Source organism: Aulonocara sp. 'chitande type north' Nkhata Bay, linkage group LG7 (assembly GCF_057382095.1).
Source record: "Aulonocara sp. 'chitande type north' Nkhata Bay isolate Kocher_YH1m ecotype deep benthic linkage group LG7, A_spYH_male_GT1.1, whole genome shotgun sequence".
Classification (NCBI taxonomy): Eukaryota; Metazoa; Chordata; class Actinopteri; order Cichliformes; family Cichlidae; genus Aulonocara; species Aulonocara sp. 'chitande type north' Nkhata Bay.
In genome coordinates, this window is record NC_141350.1 from 35,501,622 (window position 1) to 35,512,934 (window position 11,313).

The following is an 11,313-nucleotide window of genomic DNA, read 5'->3' on the forward strand; positions in this document are numbered from 1 at the left end:
AAGTAAAAATAACTAGAGCTTTGTGAGAGTTCTGAGATCAGTCGGGGGCAAAATTGTCAAGGTCTGCGGAGGCAGACCGTGCGGAAAGGTGTGTGGTGGACCCAGGTGCGAACACAAACAAGGATGCAGGAGTGGATTCCAACCAAAACGAGCCTTTTATTATGGCTGAAAAACTCATGGAAAAGAACAACAAAGTAACTGAGGGAAAACCTGAACATAGACTGGGAAACTATGACTCTAATGAGATTTAGACTGCAAAATACAAACTATGGCTGGGATACTATGACAAGGGGTAGGGGAGATAACACAGACGACACGAGACAGACTGTATGAAACACAGAGACTAAATACACATGAGGGATGATCAGGGGAAGTGGCCACACATGGGAACACAGCTGACACACATGAACTTAACGACAGGACAGAAGGAGTGAAACTGAATACACTGACCGTGAATACAGACTTTCAAAGTAAAACAGGAAACATGGAGATTAGACAAGACACATGAACCGGGGAGACGTAGTACAGGGGAGATGACATAACCACACGAAGGGCAAGGGAGACTTAATACACGGGTAGTATGTACAAATGGCTGGACTGCCTTAGTGACCCTAAACAAAGAATAAACATCAAAATAGGCTAAAACACAAAACACTGGGTCGCACGACCCAGGACCATGACAAAAATAAACACAAACAGACTTGGCCAGAGTATAGGCATGGATGTGGTTTCACTGCTTGGGCGTGTGGAATGAATAAACCAAATGCTCAGTGTCAATCATACAAAAAAGAAAAACCTGGCTTCTCAGTAAATGTGGTTTTCAAATTAAATGAGCTAAAACAAGACACACAAAGGTGATATCACTACAGATTTACTTGAAATTATATTTCTGCAACCCTTCATTTTCTAACCATTTGTGTTTAGATGTACCTTGGGATAGCTGTAATAAGATATAGGTTGAGGTGGATGAACACATCCTAGAGGATGTGTATTATATTAAAGTTCATGACAGTACAATTAGAAAAAGACTAAACAAGTATGACTTCTATGGAAGGGTTTCCAAGAGAAAGTATATTCCCTTTATGAAGAGCATTGTAGCAGAGCTTAGATTTGCAAAGTTACATCTAAGAAAATCACAAGAACAATGTCCTTTGAACAGACAAGAATAAAATAGAGATGTTTGGCCATAATTCACATCACAACGATCCCAAGAATGCCAGCAAATCTACACAAGACGTCTAATTACATTGATGGAAAAGATAACACAGATGCAAATACATTACCTTAAAAATATAAAGCTGCGATTGCACTTTTCTTGTATAGATACATATTTTCTATGAGACAGGATTGTCTGCACCCACGTCATCTGAAGCATTGTTAAGATAAAATGATAAAACTTTGGCTTTAAACTGAAGCACGTTTGCCAAAAAAAAAACTTAAGTGCATCTCTAGCAATAATCCAAATTTGGCTGGTAGGAAATTTATCAACCATTCATCTGCTCATTTGAAAATATGTCAAACTAGGGAAACTTAGTTTATTTTGTAATCACATAAAATCTTTTACATTCAGACTTTTTAACTATGACTCTTCAACAGTTAAAGCTGTGACAGTTACAAGTGTGTTTTTGGAAATGCTTGATGAAAACTTAGTGAGCTACTACAGTGTGTTAAGATGTAGCATCTGAGGGAAATGTGGAAAAGCTCTTTAAGATTGTTCAGGCTTTAGAGTGTGTCCATTAATCCACCAAGTTCGTCTGAGTACATCCTAACTTAATTTGGATAAAAGCTAAGTATAAATATTTGAAAATAGATGTATAAAGAAAGAATGTACTGTAGAAAGTGCAATGAAATACAGGGTATTTGTCCTTTTTGTGTCATCATACACTCCAAAAATAAATAAATAAATAAAATAAATAAATCTGTGCCCTCTCTTAAGATGTTGGAACCTGTAAACCACAAAAATAAATTAAATATTTTACTGGACGGTTTCACCCAGGCAATTAAAATCTCAAAAGAAGGCGTCTCCTTCATGTATTTGATCTCTAACAGTTTGTATCTAGTTCTGCTGTATTAAGTCTAACCTGCACAGTTGAGGCACTTTACAGGGTCTTTTAGAAGTTTTCCAAATTATCTTGGAAATCTTTCCATTGGCCAATGGAAGGATTGATTTCTGTGTTCTTTTCCAATAATAGATCCAAGTGAATAAATGAGACTGCATTTAAACCTTACCCACCCAGAAAAAAAGCAGTACTTAATGTTTTCTCCAGGCAAAACTGTTTTATTGTTTTATTTGCTGTTTTGCATTTAGTAGAACATCTTTAACCCTAATCAAGGTCCTAATTCTGTAAAATGTTTTTACAGGACCTTTATGTAGTCCTTAAAAACCAAGTATATCCTCACTGCTTCCCTAGAAATAAAGAATATAAGCCAGGTGCTGCTGATCAAATGCCTAAACTGATAATCAGCAAGTGTGACTGCCTCTAATAGAAAGAACACTTTGGAAATTTGCCAGTCTGGAGTATTCAGGAGTGTGTTAGCACAGTGCTATAATCATCACAGGGGTGGATGCCTCAGTAAATTCATGTTCAGTGTCAAATATACAAAAAACAAAACAAAAAAACAAAACAAAAGAGCTGCACCTCAAACTCTGTAGGCCTTTAGAAAAAGACTGACCAAGTGTGACTATGAAAAGAACATGGTAGCATGCTTAGGTTTGCAAACTTGCATCTGATCAAACCACAAGACTGCAGTGGTCCAGTCAAAGTCCAGATCTCAATAGCTGTGCATGAACAAATGCGCACAAACCCCAAACAACAGAAGCAACATTGTAAAGAGGAGTGGGCCAAAATCATGACGTGAGACACTGATAAAGTCACACAGAAAACGAGTCCTACAAGGTTAAATTTATTGAATTCCAAACCATATTGGCATAAACAGTATAAGCTTGATATCTGCACAGTTTTGTTAATTTATTTTTGATGATTTCAGGGATGGTTTGATGGTTGGAGTTTTCTCTGTATTATTTGGGCGTCTTTACCTTTACTATAAAGCACCTTTGTGGGGACCGCTGTTGTGATTTACCCCTGTATAAATAAAAGTGAATCAATATATCACCATCTGCATACAGAAACACCTTCACTGACAGCAGTAGCCTGATGTACAAAAGACCTAACCTAAACATATCTCCTTCTTTGGTCCTGTGTATTCATTTAAAGAAGGTTGTGGAAGAGTTTTTACCAAATCAACCCTGTCATGATATAAATGGTAGGCTGGTACGTATATAGGACGTCTAGTATAAGTCTCATTCATCTAATCACACACACACGCAGCACTTTTCTAGCACTCTCACAAACCCTCATATGGATGCATCAGGGGAAACTAAGTTCTATCTTAGTTTTATCAACTAAGATCTATTCACAGCCCAACATAAACTGAAAAAGACAAGCTGCATCAGTGTGAATGTGTGCAAATGACTGATTGTGTGTGAATGACTATGAGGTAGGTTAGAGATGGAAACAGCCTATTGTGGAAGTAGTTGCAGACATAAAGATGACTCATACCATCAGAGAGAGGACGAAAGAGGGAAAAGAAAAGGCCACAAATTTAACAGCAAATATTAAAAATAGTAAATCTGTCTGGTAACAATGACATACAATAGCTCTAATGATGTAGAATTTGCCTAGATCTGCTCTCTTAAGTCTATATAACTAAACTACAGAGTATTTGCTTTCCTCCTAAGGGATTATCTGATTTTACAAGAATTTTAGAAGAACATCATTACCATAAAATACCCACTGCCTAACCTTTTTCATGTTTTCCTGCAAAAGCCTCTTGAATTTAAAGGTTTTAAAGGATAAAAAGAAAAAAGCCAACAATTTGTCCATTTCTCACTTGCTGTTGGCTGTTGCACTTTAATAGCTGTCTAGCTTTTTATCTCAAAGATATAGTTCTAGAAAAGTACAGTATATAAATTTTGATATAATATAATTTTAGAATATGCAAGTATTGTATATGTTTTTACTGAACTGCAGTAAATAATATGGTTTTAAAAATTGCTGTGTGATTTCTAATGTGATCTTGTTTAGAGGCCATAATTATATTAAACAAACGTTTAAACCATATTTTAAGTGCAAGATCTGAACATTTTTCATGACTTAACCCCCCATGTGTTATACAGGTGTCAGCAGCAAGCTCGACCTTCTCTTTAATATTCTGTTTGATATTAAAGGGCCATCCAGGAGGAAGCGATGATGGAGAGAAATGATGGCAGCAGATGACAGCACCATTAATCAGAAGTCGAGACTGAAAGGTGCTGGCCTTGGCTCCGACATGAAACTCCAGAGCTCACGCGCTGACTTGCTGCTTATGGTGTGGCTATGCACAACACTACGCCCCTCTCCTCTCCTCTGCAAATGTCAGACTCATATCGTTGCCAGCACCACCTGTTGACTTTATTGATAATGTTTATTTGTTTCAGTGAGTGTGCCTCTGGCTTTATTAGCTGCACAAGTGGATTTTGTTGGTGTTCACTTTCTCTTCCTGCTCTTCAGCTGCATCTTTTTGTTTCCCAGTCAGCCCAGCTTTGTACCTGCTCCCTGCATGTTAATGAGAAGTGTTTGACCTGCTCTTTACACAGAAAGTGTGTTTAATTTTTCAATTAAGATAACTGAACAAAACCTGTCAACCTGTGCGCTTTTATTTTGAGGTGGGAGACATTACTGGTTTACGTCAATGGCAGGTATAAGTCGGGACAGTTGCAACAGTCAAAACCCTCGAAGCAAATTCTAATTTAGACTCGTCTTGATAATCAGGTAGACAGCAGGTACTCTCGAAAACATATCAAACTGATCAGGAAAGCGCTGCTCATAGGGGACTGAGCTACTGGTTGGGTATTTTGCTCTAATATTTTAGGGTCTTTTTTGAATTAGCCATATATAAATAAATTAAAATTGAACCGAACTAAAAACTCTTTGGTTAACTTAAAAGTATTTTTTTAATTAGTTTTATGTTTTAATATTGTCCTCTATATGAATTTATCTAATATAACTTCTATCTATTGCCATTTTACTGACTTCTAAGGAACACCGTTACTGTAGCTTGTGTCAGACTTGTTGTGCCCACTAGGGCCAAGTGTTTTGTTATGAGTAATAGGGTGGGAATGGCTGGGATCACTATGCAGTCCAAATGCCACTACGTGTTTATGTCATTTCCTATAATGAACACAACAGGTAAATATACACTCACAGGGCACTTTGTTAGGTACACCCATCCAAGTGCTCCTAAACTCAAATAGCTAACCAACCAATCGCATGGAAGTACCTCAGTGGATTGAGTAGTAGTACCACACATGTGGAAATGGTCAAGATGACCTGCTGAAGTTCAAACCAATCCAGTGAATAGCAGTTGGTGACAATGTCAAGTTTTCAGAGGTCAGGGGTGAATCGCTAAAATGCTTTAAGCTCATGGTAAGGCAAAAGTAACTTTAAAAAAACCACTTGTTACAATCAAGGTATGCATAAGAGCATCTCTGAATGTGCATCATGTTGAACTTTGAAGAAAATGAGCTCCAGCAGCAGAAGACCATACCAAGTCCCACTCCCTTCAGCTAACAACAGGAAACTGAGGCTACAGTTCACAAGATCTCACCAAACAATAGAAGACGGAAAGACTTTCACCTGGTTCATGGTTCTTGACTTCTGCTGTGACATTCAGATCATAATCTCAGAATTTGGTGTAAACAACACAGAAGCAACCTGCCTCGCATCAATGATTCAGGCTGGTGGTGGTGGTGTAATCCATGAAGGGTATTTTCTTAGTACATTTTGGGCCTTTTAATACCAACCGAGCATGTTTTAAACACCACTGGTCACCTGAGTATTGTTGCTGACCGTTCACCCCTTATGATCACAGTGTACCCATCTACTAATGACAGTTCCCAGCAGGATAATATACCATCTCACATACTGGGTTCTTGACCATGACAGTGAGTTCATTGTGCTCAGATGACCTCTACACTCACAGAGCAATCCTGTCGATGTCCAGCCAACTAATCTGCAGCAACTGTGTGATGCTATCAAATCAATATGCTTGAGGAGTGCTACCAGCACCTGTTGGGAGTACATTATAACACAAAGAGAAGCTAATGATGAACAAAATGAAACAAAATGACTTGTTGCATCTGTTGGGTTACGTGACAAAATTGGCTCTTTTAGACTTTAATGGGGTTTTTTTTTCCAAAAACACAGGTTTATAATTCACATGCACTGCAGATGTGATAAAATCTGTTGTGAAAGAACAACAAAGCAGAAAAAAGGAGCACAAATCACACATATATCCTTTTTTTCCACTATCACTAAATTATAGAGACTGAATAGAATCTGCACACTGACTATTCTACACGTAAAGAAGAGTTAATAACTGCTATTCAGTAAATACGACCAAAGATAATAATGCTGTAATATGACTGGAGGCCTACAGCTAAATAATACTACATATTGAAAAAGAGTACATGCTTTTGAAATACTGTGAAATGTGGTCTATTTTGCAGCTTGTCCTTAAGGCTGGGGTTGACTGCAGCATCTACATTTTCTTGTTTAAACTATTTCAAATGATCTTAAACATTTTCTTCATACAATTTGCTCTGTGGCTGTTTCATGAAGTTTTAGCTTGGTCCTTTAGTTTTGATAAAAGGAAAGTTGTAGAGTGTCTATAACTTTAAAGCAAGGGTTTTAAAGTGGTAACTGACAAAATTGGCTAAAGACCATTTCCAGTTTAATGTGAAAGAACCTCTCTGGGCTGCCTGAAGCCTTGGCCTGAACTCAGTCTGAAACATGGATGAATGGAACATTGACTCTGTGAAACAGGCCACATCACTCAACATGAGGGCCGGGCAACACTCGTGCTCGTGTTGCTTTGAGACACTTAGCAGGCCGCTTCTGCTTCGTTCTGCGTGCTCGAAATAAATGCTCATGATTTTCGAAATGCTCAACGCAACAATTCCCTTGCTTTGGGTTATTTGCTTTTCTACATTTTTTGTGTGTCCAATAGATGTTGAGAAACTTATTAAGTCTCCATTGTTGAGTACACAATCTGTGTGCAGCTCTGAGAGTTCAAGGACAGAAGCAGAAGAAAAAAATCAATATAAACTAGCCTTAAAATTATGTTTTTGTGGCATCACAAAATTGTTTTTCACATTAACTCCGTTTAGCACCGTTCCCTTGACCCTCAAGTTAAGAGCCAAATTTGCATTTCTGATAATATGCACACAATCCTCCGATTTACTACTGTTACTGTTTTTGTAACAGTAGTATTACTGTTTTTGATGGTCTTCCTTTCCAAAGCAAAGATATAAAAGCAGCAAGAAAATGCAGTTATCTGTAATACACAAGCCTCTCTCAAGTTCAACAATACATTCGTTTGAATATTAATTTGAAAAATCATAAAGAGGTCACAAAGCCAGCAGCACTTGCAGCAAGTAAAACAACTTTATTGTTGGACCAAAGCATTTATTGGCTTTGCTGAAGTCGCACTGGAAGCAGGTGAACCCCTTCTTCAGTTAAAAAAACCACGGCTTTTATTTTGCTATTGGAACATCCTCTATTAAATTGTATTTGTAAACTGCTCACCTTTTTAGTGTTGTGTGAAAGCATGAGTATCCTGTTCGAGCAAGTGCTGCACAAATAGCAGAGCCCATCCTCAGCAAGCCGCAAATCCAATTCTGTCTCCAGCTGAGACTCATGAGAGCCTCGATAGCTCTGTTTAAGCTACTGATAATATAAATCTGGTAAATGATGTTACATCATAGTTTTGTTTTTCTTTTTTCTTGTAGGGGCAAAAATGTCAGTTAAATAAAGTGACCAATTTTTTATACTAAAAATAAAAAATGCCATGCACTCATACTTCCCAGGGTTATTGAGATATTTCCTGCTATTTCATTTGTCATTGTAACATCTGCATATTTCAATGATGAACTGTAATCAGAACACATCCCCTTGAGCATTGTGAAACAGTAATGGTAATACAAATTCCTAAAAGATGACAGATATTCAGCTACAATATGCCTGCTTCTAAGAAAGATTATGATTGAAAGTCCTCATGTCACCAGCTTGTGTGTCTGCCGTCAGATCTCAAAAGACGATTATAAGGTAGTGACTTGGTTTTGTTTGGTATATTTAACTTTTTTGTTATCTGAAAAAAAAACCCTCTTAAATGTATTTTCCTGGAAACAGGAAACATACAGGTAATCTCTCCTGGCAATTCTGTGCCAGGGACCACATAAAGCTCTGCCATTGTGCACCCTCTATTAAAGCCAGAAAGCAATCTACCACAGTTTGTCTTTTGTTGCTGCTCCTTACCAAAGGGGATTATGGCTTTCCTTTTAAAAATAAAAGGTTTGTATTCAACAGATAATGTCAGAAGATATGAGATGGCTGGTCAATGTCAGTTTAATGGACAAATGTCTTTCTGTTTCTCTCGGTTTAGTCCCTCAGATCCTACAGAGAAGTCACTCTTATACATACAAACACCATGGGGAGAATTTTTATGCATGTTCTGATATACAGTACACTCTTTTGTCTTATATATGCAGACACCTTAAAATGACACCTTTGCACTATTTTTTTTTTTTTACTGCACTGAGTCTCTCCAAGGGTTCAGAATAAGACTCATACCACAGAAGTTTTTTTGTTTTGTTTTTTATTTGCATTCTCAAGATGTTTCCAACTACTCATTAGCACCGAAATATGTGAATTAGTTTACAAATACAGACTAGGTAAGGCAGATGAAAAATATTAACTTCTACTGTACATATATATAGTACAGTAGAAGTCTTGTGCCACCCTTCATTTTGCCATATTTATTTAAATAGGTGAAGGGATTTATTGAAACATGTTACAACCAAATATATGTTGCATAGTTCCAGTTGACTTGGAATGTAATATTTGATATTACTGCCATTAATCTTCAACACAGCCTGAATTCTTATGAGCAAGGTTTCTTGCCATTTCTTTAGGTAGTCTTCGAGAATAGCTCTCCAGGCTTTTTGAAGGACATTCAAAGCTCTTCTTTGGATGTTGGCTTCCTTTTCCTCAGCTCTCTGTCAAAATGATCACACATTGCTTCAATAAGATTGAGGTCTGTGTTTCAGGAACGCCAGTGCATACCTGATAATGTTCTATTTTGTGTTTCTCTATCCAGATATGCATTTGAAGTGTGTTTAAGGTCACTGTCATGCTAAAAAAAAAAACTGTTTCCAATCAGATGCTTTTCAGATGGTATTGCATGGTGGATCAAAATCTGATGGTACTTTTCTGCATTCGTAATTCAGTCAGTTCAGTTTTGAAAAGATAAAAAAACACAGGCTAAAAACACAGACCCAAACCATAACAGAGCTTCCACCATGTTTTAGAGATGGCTGTACTGTTTGCCTATTTCCTGAAATCCTTTGTATATACAGATGATCATTTGAGCAACAATTTTTACATTTTGATTCATTACTCCATCATATCTGTTGTCACCAATTTCCAGTCTAGTTCTTGTGTAATTTAGCATACCTCTGGCTTTACAGCCATCCACCCACTGAGGCCGTTTCTAATGAGCCTTCAGCTAACAGTAGATGGATCAACTGAAGGGCTAGATGCATCTCACAGATTCTGTCAGATCCATCTATTCTCTGCTGCTCATCCTTATCAGGGTTGCAGGGGTAGCTCCCATAGGACTGGTGCAGGGTACACCCTGGCCAGGTATGGATATGCCAAGTTTTCAGCTAGTAGCTGTTTGGGAATCACCTTGTTGATGCAAAAAGTACTATTTAATGCATTCCACACTGTGTCATCTTTGGCAGTTTTCATGAATTGAGCTCAAGAAATGGGAAAAAAGATGTGTTTTTGTAACAATCTGACAGTAAAAAAAAAAAGGTGCATTCCCCTTTTTCTTTTGGGTGCTTGCTTTACTGCCTCCATCTTCCCTAGTCCCATTCTGTCACACCTCATATCCTCTTTCCCTACAACCATGTTTTTGTTTTTTGTGTCTTTGTTTCTTTCTTTCTTTCTTTCTTTCTTTCTTTTTTTTTTACATTTCCTTTCTTTCATTCTGACTTTTTTTGTTACTATGGTCTTCCTCTTTTCCTCCTTTCTGATAGCTTCATGCTCAACATCCTTTGTTCACTGTATCCACTGAACAAAGGGTGCACATGTCCAAAAAAAAAAATTCTGCCTTGCCTCTCTAACTGTCTGTAAATCACTCAACCTGAGCTGTCTCTCCGATGTACTCATTTCTAATCTTATCCATTCTGGTCACTGCCAGTGAAATATTAACATCTTCAGCTCTGCCACCTCCAGCTCTGCCTCCTGTCTTTTTGTCAGTGCCACCATCTCCAAACCATACATCACAGAAGGTGCCTGAAGAAACACTTTAAAACTGATTCTTTGTTGTCTGTTAATATTTGTGTCATTTGAGGTAGGTGTCTTCATTATGCTTGAATGATTTGTAGATCAGTGTTAAGTGGCTTAACAACCAAAATAGATTCCTCTGAAATGTGTCAGGTATAAAGACTGGACTGAAAAAACAAAACAAAACAGCCAATGTCCAAATGAAAATTTAGAAATACCTTCAGAAAGTCTGGAGAACTATTGCTCAAGATCATGGCCACTCTTTTAAAGAATCCTCACATATTGGAAGCAATGGAAACTATAAAGAAATGAGTGATGGCTCAAGAGTTTTGCACAGCACTGTACACGCTACTCCCCTTTACATTGTATTAAAAATTCCCTTTTAGCTTTTTAAAAACTGAATTGAACACCTTTATTGTTATTAAATGAATACAACAAAATTGATATCTCCCTAGAGCGCACAGTAGTTCATTAACAAATAAAACAAATAAGGAATTTCATGTCTTTTGTGTTATTTTGTTAAATTGTGTCTTTAAGTTTGTGCAAACCTGTGCGGAGTATCAATAAGATAAATTTTCTTGCCTTTAAATATGGGAGGAAAAAAATTAAACCATGTGCAACGGTGCCCTCTTGTGGTCTCACCCTCCCTTGTATGTTGATTTAAGAGAAGTCCCGCCCCTGAGCACCATCATAACCAATCACTACTCAGATGTTGAGTTGAAGCTTTCAAGCTTTGGGTGCGTATGTTAAAATTATGCTCCTCACTATTGCCTGTCAGGTTTTCACTGGTCGCAACAAACGCTTTTGTTCAACCACTGAGTTTAGGCTAGGGTGGAAAGCGTTATCATTGTCGTCAATATCACCTTTTAAAAATGGCCAAGTTATGCACGACGTGGTTAGAAGAGAATAAAATGCCTGAAGTATA